The sequence below is a fragment of the Betta splendens genome, chromosome 9 (genome assembly GCF_900634795.4).
Source record: "Betta splendens chromosome 9, fBetSpl5.4, whole genome shotgun sequence".
Taxonomy (NCBI): Eukaryota; Metazoa; Chordata; class Actinopteri; order Anabantiformes; family Osphronemidae; genus Betta; species Betta splendens.
Window position 1 is genome coordinate 1,182,688 of NC_040889.2, and position 14,248 is coordinate 1,196,935.

A 14,248-nucleotide genomic window follows, 5' to 3' on the forward strand; every position below is an offset into this window, starting at 1 on the left:
ACAATGATTTAACTGTAATTCAACTTTGAAGTTGAGTTGCCTGCTGGGTCATAAGGTCATAAGGTCACGCAAAGGGCAAAATAACAACATTTTAATTAGCAGAATGTGCAGGTTTCTGCATATGACGGGGCACCATAAACCCACAAATGAAAAGGGTTAAATATTTCTAAAAATAAATAAATTAATTAGGGCTTAAGGTTAAATATCTAAAGTGCATTTTATGTTTGGGTTCCTGAGGTTAAAAGTCAATAATTTAGCTTTAACCACATTTTCTCAGAAGCAATTTAAACAATAGATTACATTTTCCTTTTTTGGATATTCTATATCCATATTTTCAGCTTTTGCTATTGCCATACAAACTATTCCAAGTAAAAAAAAAATAATTAAATTAATTATTGAGAATTCAAAATCTTTATAACACTGGTTAGGTATAAATGTAATATTAGGCCAGTTAACATACATGAAGATGCAATTTAAACAGTCTTTATATTGTATCAACAACAGGCGTGACCCTGACATAATCTACGTTTCCTTCTTCCAAAATTCCTGGAAAAGATTTTAGTCCAGTCGACAGTTTTTTTGTTTGTTTTTATACGTAAAGCACAAAAGCAGCTAACCTATAAAAGTACTGTTTTTCTCTTTGTATTTACCTTAATGTTAATTTGTATCTAAGCATTGTAATGAAACGTATTTTTCATTATTATCTGCAAACTGGGACAAACTGTTAACTTGAATTTACAGTAGCTTCAGAAAGTGTTCAGACGTTTTTGCTGTTGAATTCCGTGCTCTGATCGTCAGTCCGTGCATCAGCTAATCCATGACCTTCGCACCCGTAGACCAGTGCATCATAGAAGCCACTTTGGCAGTAATGCAAGCGCAGTATTGAGTTCGGATATTAAGTAACACATCAGCGATTTAGATTCCTGACGGATCCTTAAGTCTGGACTTTGGTTCGGCCACGCGTGAAGTTGTATTTATAAAATATCTGCAACTTTAGCTATAGATGTTAAATATCCATAACTCAAGGTTCTTGATTGAGTCCCTGACCAAGGTCCTAGTCATGCAGTTACTTGGATCGGCCAAATATCCATATAGAAAATGTAGACGACGCTAAAATATTTTTATACGTTTGCAAAATTTCTAAATGCAAACTATTGTAAAAAAGATGCAATTTCTTTCTGTACAATTTAAAAGACAATAACATTGTCTAGTGAAAGCGCCTGGATACTTTCTGAGTGTAATTTTGTACTGATTTACAAAATGGTTAAAAACGGATCAAGTATATACAGTAAGTACAGATGTTTTTTGTTGTTTTTAAGACTGAGTGATGTTCTACCTGTATGTGTGCAGAGCTCAAACAGCCTCCTTAAAATGGACTAATTAATCGACAAATACCTACCTCCACTCTTACTTTCAATATGTGTTACAATGACGTATGATATGAGCTATATCAGGACTGCAAAAGCTTTTTTTTATTTAAAGTGTTGTATCCGACCATTCAGACGTTCAGTCTCAGCAAACTGAGTTTGTCACCTTCAAAGGGACTTTGAAGCAGGTTTTGTATATTACACTCATGAATAAGTCTTCTTGTTTTTAATTACACATCAATATACTGTGCTTGAATGGCTACTCTCCGTCACACAGATGTGACTCTTGCTTTCTCGTGCTGCCTGTAAACCGGATGTACACGGAGTTGCTTTTCTCTTAGATTAGATTAGACTAGACTACATTACGACCATTTTTGCCTCACACCACGACCACCTTTTGAAAAGTTAGCACGGTTTTTGGACTTGGGCCAGAGGTAGAACTTCAGAGGGGCTTCGTTGATGGTGTCAGCCTGCCATCATCAGCATCACGCTTAAACAGAAGTTGGGGTAAACCCTTGCTAAGCAACGAGCAGCACAGCCGACCATGAAAGTGCCTACAAACCTTCAAACCAAATTGTCACCTTGCTTTATTCCAATATGACCCCTGTACTTTGACCCTTATTAATAATGGATTCCTGTTTCTGAAGCTGGGGACCAGTAGCTTTGAACATGAATCCATTAGTGTGACATGCCCCATTGACGCGCTTTTATGGTTCAGTCTGTACGTATGGAGATAAGACAGCGAAGGTCATTAAAGGGTAACTACTACCTCAACTTCTACAAGTAGACTGAAGCCTGGGTTTGGGGTGTGAGGTCATGTGGACGGTAGCGGAGCGTTAACAAGGTCTGTCCTCCACTGCAGGAGGCCACGCAAAGTCCTCATATTTGATAACTGATCCCTGCAAAAGTCCCATAATAATACAATACCCTCCCATTACAACGGGCCTTTCCAACCAGACAGATCACACGCTGATGGAGCCAAGTGGAGCGCATCCACCCCATCGTCCGCTGGTTGGAGTGATCGTAGATGCCACTGTTGACGAGTCATAATGAAGTTGATCGTTTTGTTGTCTATGATGTTTTGTTCTAGTACAATCTAATGCACAATACTACCTCCAGAAAGGCCTTTACCTCGTTATCAAACCTGAAATACTGTTCAAAAATGCAGCTTATGGAGAACATCTGAAGGTTTTATAAGTAAATCTCTAAATAGATCTATATATTTTTGTGGGGGGATTCATTTTATAAGAGTGTTTTCTCTGCCTTTGGTTACCATTGGGTAAGACTGGTTTCACTAGGGACTTATTATACTTTACCTTCTGCAGCCTTATGTAGTTAGCCACGAGGGAAGTGCAGAGATCTGCCATCACTCAGTGTCACTCCTTCTGTATGCTTTCAAATGTCTTCTCCAAGTACTTAACCTTTTTGTTCTCTGTCCACATAGTATTTACTGTCTTGATTTCACTATAAATTTTGCTTGCTTGCTAAATAAAATCTTATTTACTATTTTATTCAGCACAATAAAAAAGTATGGCATCCATAACTTACATGTATGGGTTTTTGACTTGTTTGTTTACAGTCTTGATGAAGGCTTATGCATATGCAGTATAGTGACAAACCAACAGATCCCTCATTAGCTCCTGGATCCTTCTTCCATATGGACACGTTTGCCTCTGAATCTCAAATCAATTAAAAACAGTTTAACGGACGTGAGGCGACCTTGACTTTTTTTTCACAGCCACATTGAGTCATGAGACTTCCACAGCTTCTTCCTTTGTGCTGCTGTGAACTGCCCACTGCAGTGTTTCCACGCGTCTCTCAGCTCCACCACCTGTTATTATCGTTCTATATTATTATTATATATAAGTTAAAACGAAAGGCAGCAGAGATGCTACCTGATAAATGACAGAACTTTGCAACGTGGTGCTCTTTATAAGTGACATTTAAAGGCTTTGCATTTACAAATCCTTAAACCTTGAGTGTGGTTTTGCTTTTTTTTTGCTTTGCTTCTGCACAGGAACCTTCAGTGTTCCCCCCAATGCAACACAGCACCTGGAACTGGCTGAGAATCTCCACCAAGTGCATCAGTTTGAATTGTGCTCCATGAGGGCGAATCTATTTCCCATCTTCATTCGTTCCGTAGCGTGTTTTTTCTTTCTGTTAAGCATATGTTCCATGAATCCCTTCAGACTTCCAGGAGGAAGTCATAAATTATAGGCATTTAGGCAGAAACAGATATTTCCTGGCTTTTCTTTGTTCACTTGCCTTTTTCCACGTACAGTTGCTGCGATCGGGTCACGTGGGTTTGGTTTAGGAGCTTTGTGTGTCTGTATGTCACAAATATGTGAGCAACGGAAATCAAATGTTCCCCCTGGACTGAACGGGAAGATGAGCACAGAACAACAAATACACAACAAATGTACGTAGCAAATATTGACCAATAACTATATAAATATCACATCAATATTAGACACCACTGGACGCAAAGAGCAGAACTAGCTACAGTTCAGCCTTACTCAAATAGATCATCACAAACACTTGACCTCTGCATCCCTGAGGTCTTTTCCACCAGCGGACGTCTGAGCTGATTGATGCAGCGCATTCTTTTTGCCAACGAGTGTCTGTTTGATTGACGCATGAATCAGGGATGACCGGCAGGTTAGTCGTAAGAGCTGCTGATTCACTTCTTTTGCTTTGATTCATCGGGGCCCCGTCGTCCTCCTTCCTGCCTCTGCCTCACTTCTCACCAGAGCCTCAGCCTCCGCTTCCTCTTCTTTGAGCGTGATCTCAGTTTAATGGAGCTCAGATTCAGCCTCCTTTTCCCACTTGCCACTCAGAGCCACTCCCAGCGGTGGAATCGGCGCCCGTTCACATTTGTGCAGGAATCTGGACAGGAGCTGCTGCTGCTGCTGCAGCTGCAGCGTTAACGCTGAGGCTGGTCTGGGGGAGAATCCATGACTGGGCTGTGAATGCAGCTGCACATGAGCCAGACGACCTCAGAAGAGGTGTTTCCTGCAGTCTGGGCACTTTCTCTGTGTTAAATCATCACTACTGTGAAACACATCAGAGTGACTGCATGTGTTGAGGCTCTTTGTCGTTTTGGTGGCTGGAAATATTGCACTTAACTGTAAACAGGTTTTCCCTGTTCAGCTGGATAATATGGAATGCTTTTACTCTCAAAAGTGGTCTCTAAAATCCTGTTTCAATGAATTTGCAAATGTGATTTTTGCTGTTCTCAGACAGATTTAAGAGCAGCATTCAGCTAAATCTAGAGCTCCACTGACATCTAGTGGGAGTTCGGGAGCTCACCGACGTCCTGTCACTGTCTTTACTGCTAAACCTGGGCCACACACAACGCAGCCGTCGTGACTCTCACACTCCACTCACCTGCAGCTGAACGTGAACACTGGCGTCTGCTCACAGTTGCTTTTCACCAGGGCCCCACGCAACGGAGGCCTCCGCGTCTCCATAATATTATGCCCTGTCTCCATGGCAATGGGCAGGATTTTTGGCTCTGGCCTGGGCTCTCGCAGCCACAAGATCCTATATGTGCGTCCGCATGAGTCTGGAATGCAACAATTACCCGAGCATGTGAAAGTGCGCCGGGGTCCACGCTTTGCTAACTGTTTGCAGGTTGAGAGCTGGTCTACACGCACACGACTTTTTGTTGTTCTTGAGATGACACTGCTTTCTTAAATATTAAGAACAATAAGAACGGTTTTATATGTGGTGCTGTACTTTACTTACAGCACATTAAATCATCCCGCTACCTGCTCCTGCTGTTAATCCAGGGTGTGGACTGGAAAACGTACTCTATCTGTGCACGTCTTTGTGTGGGAGCCAGCGCTTCATGGCAAAACCCACAGTGGAGCCAGGATGGAGAGCAACTGTAGCGCGCTGAGTTATGCACCAGTATTTGGCATCTTCTAGCTCCTTTTTAAATCCACCTTTTGGATTTCTTTTACAGTTTATTTGCGCCTGTGTGGTCTAGTGAATGGATGGGCACATGTTGATAAGTGTCTCATCAATAGTGAAACAAAGACTGGAGCAAAGAGCATTTTACAGTTTGTGATTCTGATTTCTGAAGTCTGATTATGCGACACTGGAAATTACAGTTACTTAAATTTGTAGGCAAAACATTTCAGATGTTCTTTTTGTGTTAAATATTTCAGTGCTATAAATTCAGGTTTGCTTCCATTTATTCAGTCCTAATGAACTTTCAACATTTCTACAGCCCAATTCATAGTTACAGTGACATCTGGTGGTTTATAAAACATCTTACAGCTCGCGGCAATAACTTGAACTACTTCCATACTTCTGTGTGAGACACTTCTTCATCCAAAGTTATACTGTGCGACAGAACAAAATGTACTGTACGACTTTGTTGTGAAATGCGCTTTATTAGAGTAGTGAGCACCTTCATCTTTGAACAGGTAACGTTTCTCTTAACAGAGGTTTGTGATCCTACTTGATGACAATGAACCATGTGGTATCGTTCAACTGATCTGTGGTTAAGGATACCCGACCTCAACCTGGTTCAGGTGCAGGATTCTTCCAAAGAGACGAGGCCTTTCCTCAGGCTTAAATCAAAACCATTGTTGACAGTTGACCGATGCAGTGATCCACAGCTTTATAACCGATTTCAAATGGTGCTAGAAGGCCGCATGTGGCTCTAAGCACCAGAAGAAATCAGTTATCAGAAAGGAGATCAGCCACTGGAAGGAGGAGGACCGGTCCCACAGTCACAGCCTGTGTTTCTGTCCCCAAGAACACTGATTTCAAATGGTGCTAGACAACGGAGACACACATCTAAACCACCATGTGAAACCAGCATCTGGGGGAAGATGGCCGTGCTGCAGTGGTGCAATGAATGGATCATGAGAACACTCATTTTCAACTGAACAAACAGACCAGGATGGAAGATTTTGTGACCTGAGTCCTAATGAAATGAAATGAAAGGCAGCTGAAACGTGACTCAGCCTCAAATATCTGGCGGCACTAAAAACAGAACAACTATAATATTACATCTGATGCCTTCTTTTAAAGAATTCTTCTTTACTTCTTTCCTCTTTTCACAGACTTCCCCATATACTGCTCAACACCACTATGTATCACTAGCAGCCTTAATAAGCAAATCCTCTCTATATTAGAGAATGTGTCTTCTGAGAAAGACCAGTGGATGAACAGCGGATTTTCAAGGGCCCGACTAACAACAACAGAGCTAATTTACAGGTCTTCTGTCACAAATATGAATGTGGTTGTCATGGCTGCGGCTGTTCTGCCGCTAGCAACAGCGAGGACGTGAACCCCCCCAAAAAGCAGCATCGATAGGACAAACCAGGACAAATAGTTCTGAGAGGCAGCAGTACTGGCGTCCGGTCTCACGCTTGCGTTTTCAGTCCTGCGGGAGAGAAGCGCGTTCGCTCCCCTTTGTGCGACTGATTTTACCTGTCCTGCAGGTAATGAGCGGACACAAAACAAACGCTGACGTGCATGTGACGAGTGACACACCTTCACCTTTGCCTCGACAAATCCACCGATTAAGCACAAAGAGGAGAGTTACCAGCTGGGTTTTGTTTCACTTATCTAATTAAAGTGTCCCAGAGGTCCTTTCAGGCAACTGAACAACCGGGTGACGTGTGCGATCTTGCGTTCAACCCATCTGTGGCTCTGTGGACATCAGACACCAGCAAAGACGCTCACAGTGGACCTAATGACGCATTCTCAACACGCTCCTCGGGCCGAGTCAAGACAGGGAATGAAATGTTTGTCACTGATCACTGGTGACGAAGCCAAACTACACAAACATATTTAAGGGATTTAAAATAGAATTAATTGTAAAAGCAGATTTTGAGCAACCTTCATATTCAGCTCTACAACAAATAACACCATCCACTTTCACAACTTTTCTTTATGACACACCGTTTATGTCTCATCCTGCAATTCTACTTCAGCACACTAGAGGGCGACACGGCATCCCAGGATACGGTTACCGTGGTGATATGACTGCTGTCTGTCGATATGGAGAAAGCTCCTATCTCTCCTGCGCCTTGTTTACAGGGGTCAGAGGTCAGGATCAGCCTCATGGCATCATGACATCACAGACACATTGCTTCACAGTGGAAAGCAGTAAAACACCCTCGCTTTCCAAAGTCCTGTCCTTTAGCACCGGTTCAGGCCGATGTTTCCTCCGTTAGGCTGTCAGACACTTCTCAGTGACGCTTCTTGGTAATTGAAACCTAATGAGTAACAAGTGTTGCTGTTCTTATCGCCCTGGGTTCTGTCTTTTCATCGGTCAGTCATAAAATTTAAAATAATACTGTTATCGGTATCCAGCGAGGTTGGAAAAATATAGATTATAGAGCAGAAAGGATCAAAACATGAATGATTTTAAATATTTCATAGGTTCACCAGCAGTGTCAACGCGTGACTTTATAAGAGCAGGTTATGCTGCTGCTGCCTTTACTTCCATTAACAGTCTGACAAATGGAAGAAAGTCGTACTCACCAGGAATCTCAGTTGAGTTGATCATCCATTCAAACTCACTTTAACAGAACTTCTCCACAGAGAAAAGAGAACCTAACAAAAGGATGAACAAAGTGGAAGCCACATATGACAGTCTGCTTGGAGATGAACAGAGCTCAGCCATATGCAGGAAAATACAACTAAGTCACTTATCCTCTGGAGTCGAAATACACTGATTCATTTGATAAACACTTTCCCCTCAGTTACAGCTTGGGGCGGTGTCACCTGAAAAGCCCAGACCAGCCTCAGCTTCTTGCACCAGTCTTCTGTACTTATGGATTCTAACGTGCCATGTGAGCGTGTGATGTGGGTGCGAGGATCAGGACCACATCTCTCTCAGGGAGGAGAGGCTCGGGGGCTGCACTGGTTCTCCTCTGGCTCTGGCCTTCTACTCTATTCTATTCACACACGGACACACTCCAGTGGCATGAGTAGCAGGGCCCTGGCTTCTACAGCGGCGATGTCGTCCCTCCACCTGCCTGGGCCTCAGTCCCTGGAATGAATGAAACACAGACAATGGTAAACAATCCTCCTTATGAAAGACTTCTTGCTGAGTCATGATCAAACTGCACGTTCACGCTAATAACAAGCTCATTAGCAGAGTCAAATACTTGGCTTGGCAGCGCAGGAACAATGGTGCACTGGAGAAAGAGACGAATGTAAGGATGAGAGGAGGAGGGGGATTAATCACAACAGACGCACAGGACATACACCCATTTACTGCAGCATCACTGTCTGGACCACCTGCTTCAGGGCTGATGGTGCCTGAATGTCAACTCAATCACAGAATTAGCGACTGATACAGTTGAGCTCTAAGACACCAGCCTTAAACGCAGCGGAATGAGACACTTATTTAAGTTCTCACATCAGCCCTGATGACTTCACACCGATCCTCCCTTCCTGTCACCAACCCTTCCCCCCGTGAGCCATCTCAGCGTTCAGATCGTTTCCAGGAACCTCAAAAACTTGACACACTTCCAGGGAAGCGATGACGGCCCATAGATTTATTGTGTGTCTTTACACACAGCGATTCACAGAACAGTCGGACGTGGCATCGATAAAACCAGTGACCCCGTTCTTCGCCCTTAACTGCATTAATGCGCTGTATCATGGTCGGGGAGAGTTTGTTTCTCCGTTTTATTCTCTGGGCGTGAGAGGAAATTGGCACCAGCCCAACCATTCATCGGTGGCTCACAGCAGGGGAGGGTGTGTGCTCGCTCGTATCAGTGCGTCTGTGTAAAGTGCAAAAAAGACCTCCAAATGTTCTGTTCCTGCTCTTTGAAACAACGGGATCCATTAGCGATCACATAATCAGATAATCAGATAATCAGAGGAAGGTGTTTTCCTGACGCCTGAATTAGGTGTGACCTAAAAACAGAGCCAGGAAGAGATGAATGCAAAGATGAGCGGAGCAGGAGGAGCAGGAGGTGGTTTGTACTGATCAAAACAGACGCACATGACACAATGACTGCAACTGGCTTCAGATTTATGTCAAAATTAGTTTGGTTGATCACATTTGGTTTGACACAAATCACCAAATCATGTAATTTGGTGTGAACAGATAAGCAGCTGCATGGCACCGCTGTAGAACACACTGATCCAGGAGCACTGCAGTGTGTCGTTCACCACTATGTTTTAGTCCATGAGGTCATTTTTCACGGCGCGGTTTGGGAACCTACAGTAGCTTTAATTAACGCTTGCTCAAAGCCACCACTCGCACACATGGATGTGACGACAGCTCAGCGTCGTGCCGTACAGTGATGCGGGTGTGTTTGTGAAGCATTGTTTATAAGCCGCTCCTCGACGGGAACGAGAGCTCGACGTGACGAAGCAAAACCACAATCATGACGAAGCCAAAGTAAGGATTCCACTAACACTGTGCTGGTGCCGATGGCAAAGCGTTAGAGACCACAACCAGGTCTGGAAGTGTGACGCTTGTGGGTCTCTACAAACCCAAGAACCTTCAGATCCTGTCATCCAAACCTTCTCCTTCTGTCCTGTACTGTATGTAGCCCTGCATCAGGCTGAACCCAATCAAGCCTATTATCATGCACACTTTCATTCTGGATCTGTGCTTTGACCCCGTGGGAGTTTATTCTCTGAGACGACTCTGCACCTTTTAACGGACTCCAGGGTCGGTCTATGGACAGCGCTGTGGTTTAATGGTGGTCAGACTCAGATTGGGGGCTACTGTAGGTCACTAGTCTCCCTATGACTTATATAGAACAAATCCACAATGAACTGGATTCTGTATAACGGAAAAATCACACAAGAGCAAGAAGAATGGACAACAGACCTACATTAGTGGCACAATGAAACAGACTCAAGCTAATATTATTCACTGAATAAACCCACCACACCCACAAGCCATAAATTTACATCTGAAAAATAAAGGCCACATCACAGGACGGGCCGAAAGTGTTCCTGCATTTCCAGAACAAAAAAAACCCAAAACAAAACAAACGGCACTGACGTACTTTTCCGCTCCCTCCTCCTCCTTCATACTGGAAAAGAACAGGAAAAAAAACTCTCCTTCTGGAGAATTTCAAACATCTGGCTTTGTTTGGGCTCAGTTCCGGGAACGGATCACAAACTTCAGTCCAGGGAGACTGTCTTCCTCCCCGGACACAGATAAACAATCTGAAGGGGCCAGTTTGAAGTCAGGGTAAAAATAGCAGTTCGCCGTCGCGTGAAGTGTGTGTCGTCCACTGTGGGTGGAGGGATCAGGACGGAATGAGAGGGGTCACCGTGGATAAGGGACGGAGTCGGGTGGACAGGTCGTCACGACAACAATCTGGGTCACTTAAACTGGTACATGGGCTGATACACTATCAGAGCTTAGAGGATGATGCTGTCGGGGGGTGAGATGGAGATTGTGTTTAAGAGAAAGAGGTCATGACATAATCTTGACACATCACCCACTTACAGTAAAACAAAAAATTAGTCATTGCCTTGCCAGTAACAGCACCTACTCATCCCCCCACCCCCCTCCACCACTTGGCTGTGCTCTCACACACACACACACACACACACACACACACACACACACACACACACACACACACACACACACACACACACACACACACACACACTTAAAGACAACTGCAGTCCAATCCCGATTGGTCCCAGTGGTGTCTGTGTCTGACCCTCCAAAGCTGTGAGTCACAAAACAAATGCAAACACACACACACACACACACACACACACACACACACACACACACACACACACACACACACACACACACACACACACACACACAATGGCCTTTACTGGCAAAATCACCTCGTCACGTAACCCGTTGACTCTGTTCTGGCCGCTGGGCAGTCAGTCACACAGCAGCCATGTGACGGATGCATTCAGAGGGAACACACACACTCAGTATTAGTCAGCACACTGCAGCACAGACGACAAACCACGCAGCCCAGCATGTAAATCTTTAACTTCCCCTGCGCTTCCCCTTTGGCGCCCGGCCACGTCACCCTCCCAGAACCAGCAGCGCCACGAGACGGTGCATTCCTGGAATATCCTGTCTGTCGACACACCACCGGCGTGACTCTGCAGAAAACCTCCTCGGTGGAAACCAGTGATCGCTTCATTTCAACTCAGACGCCCCGATAATTGATTGTGCTGCAGGCGTGTGTGCATTTTGTTAGAAAATGGAGGCGAGCTGACTGACTGCAAGTGAAAGATTCACCTCAAGGTCTGCTCGCCGGAGGGTAAACAGTCTCTGTGTAAATGAAATCCTTTCAAATTCTGTTGGCAGCGCTTCAACATTCAGCATCTCTTTTGCAGAGACTCTGATCTGCGACTGTGTCAGCCTTTGTATTCAGAAGCAACAGAGGAGCTGTTAAATGTTTCAATCCAATGTAAACATGTTACGTAACGTGAAAAGGTATCATCAGTCCGGTTTGGTTTTTATGTGAGTCCCATGGAGAATATGGTGCAAAAATTATAACAAAATTATGGAAGAGCAAAATCAGCAATAGCAGCAAGCGAACGGGATCCAAGAAACAAATACAACAAACAACACGGTTTAAAGAAATACCAACTAGTTAATAGAACATAATGGAGCATTTAGCAGTTCAAGGGTCAGATCGTAACCAGCTAAGGAGGTGGAGGAGACAAAAACCTGAGCTAAGCTGAGGTGGCCTGGTAGCATTGGCTGGGAAGTAGAAGATCGAGCCCCGCTATTGGTGCTAGGTGTGTTCTTGAGCAAGACACTTTACACCATCCCCTCAGGGGATGGGTATAAATCCAGAGATTCATTTCCCCAATGTGGAATCAATGAATTTCAGTTATTATAAAAATTAAATATTTCCTTTATTTTCTTAATGTGCCTTCACTAAAGTTATACAAAATAAACCCTGAATTTAAAAGATTTTAATATAATAATAGCAAATAGCTAAGATGTCAAACCAAAGTAGCAACACCAGAGTTTTTTATTTACAATCTTCTGAAACCACACACAAACTCAATCCAACGTGTTTCATAAACAAGTGCTGTTGGGAAAAAAAAAGTCTAAGAAAAACACGATTCACTTATAGCTCAATGACCTCCAACTGGAAGCGCCGTATAAAAGAAGCACCAAACAAGCACAACTGGAGCAGTAACAACTGACGACATGCTGAGACACATAGCTAGTGGCAAAACGCAGTTTGTAAGCCGTGACATACAGTACATAAGTTTTGAATGTTTGTGAGGCTGCAAAGGGGAGTTTTGGTGAAATAGGATGGTTTCATTTTTCTTTCAGACAAAATAAGTCTCGTAAGATGAAACCCTAACGTTTACGTTTTGTCTGACTCAGTGCAGACGTGAACGTGAATCCTGTCTTGATTCGGTCTCAAACTAATTCTGGTGCAGTTTGCGGCGAGACCTTGATTTAATCTGACCTTGATCTTAGCCAAGCGTGAGATCTGTGCAGGTCTCTACGAAGCAGATGCATCAGAACGCGGACGAGTGACATCAGAAGTTGCTTAGCAACTAATTTCGCTCACTTGCTCACTTTGACTTGTTCACGTTGAACTTCTTCTTTTACAGCATGCGTAAATGTGAAAAGAAATGACTTGAAAACTCTCCTAATGGTCATTAATGCTCCCAGGCCCCCATTTGAATGCAGTCCCATAAAAAATTAGACATTTTTAGGCATTGTGTGGTCGGAACAACTGACACAATTTGCATGACTGCTCATCGGCACCAACGTTACCTAAAATCAACAAACAAACATGATGACATGATAATACTCCTGAACTGTCAGCCTATTGTAAATGAGCAAACAACTTTGCGACTAATGTAAACTGTGGCCAAGCATCTTTTGTTGTACAGAAACAGGAACTGTGGGTTTGCGACGTCACATGACCCCATAACTTGGCCAAGGGCTGGAAAATACAGTAATTATAATAAAAGGAAGCTCGTGTCACTACTGCCACTGTATGTTCCTGAACCATTTATATCTACAACGTGTTAAAACACTATTAAAGAATGTAGAAGAAATGCGTAACTGGCATTATGCAATAACTAACTACACTAAAGGATGGTTGACAGGAAGTTATAAGAGTACTGACTGCAAGACAAAGTAGGAGCCACTTCCTATTAACTGGACAATGGCCCCTTTGATTTGTCTGGCCGACCTTCTGAAAGTAGGAATGGCCTTTCAGCCAGTAAGGGAGATGGAGCACAGTCGCATGACTTCAATTTATAACGATTAAAGACAAAACCTGAAACACATCGTTTGTGTCTGATCCAAATCAGTATCGTCTGCATAAAAACGCACGTCATGTATCTAAAAAAATGACTTACTGTGCATCACTGTAGTTTCAACTCATTTTTTCTATGGATATTTTTCGTATATCTGATCCAAACATGACGTCATCCCTGTGACCCCGTCACATGCTGTGATGCTTAGGTGAGTGTAGCAATGCATGAGCGGGCTCTGTGTGATGTCGGGGATAGTCCTGACTACCCCCTGGTCTGTAAAGCATAACCTGACTTCCTAAAAATCTCGGCAAGAAGCAAATTACTGTAAACTTTACAACGGTCAAGAATCAAGACGCTCTCAATCCAAACCTTCGCTGTGACCACACACATCAAACAGCATGATGAGATCAGTGCTCAGGCTTTTTGGCTGTTTGTTCTACTACTGGGAGCCGCAGTCAAAGGCTCCCTCTCTCTCTCTCTCTCTCTCTCTCTCTCTCTCTCTCTCTCTCTCTCTCTCACAGCACATTAATGCGTGGCCCGGCACATAAACACACCCCGCAGTGACCCGGGCTCTTTGCCACTACTTCCAAGTTCAACAAAGTGCTCTGCCTTGTGGCTGCCAGCTCCCTGCCCGGCAGGAAATGATGCAAGGTGGG

The 14,248-nt window shown here is 43.8% G+C and overlaps 1 long non-coding RNA gene across 3 annotated transcripts in view; it reads right to left on the minus strand.

Annotated features, from left to right (window-relative positions):
• Positions 1-5,548: 5,548 nt before the first annotated feature.
• LOC114862599 (uncharacterized) overlaps positions 5,549-14,248 on the minus strand; it is a 34,213-nt gene continuing 25,513 nt past the window's right edge. For all 3 annotated transcript variants that reach the window (XR_003787006.2, XR_008695729.1, XR_008695728.1), the window contains exon 3: positions 5,549-8,385. This is a non-coding gene — a long non-coding RNA (uncharacterized LOC114862599). The remainder of the gene's footprint in view (positions 8,386-14,248) is intronic.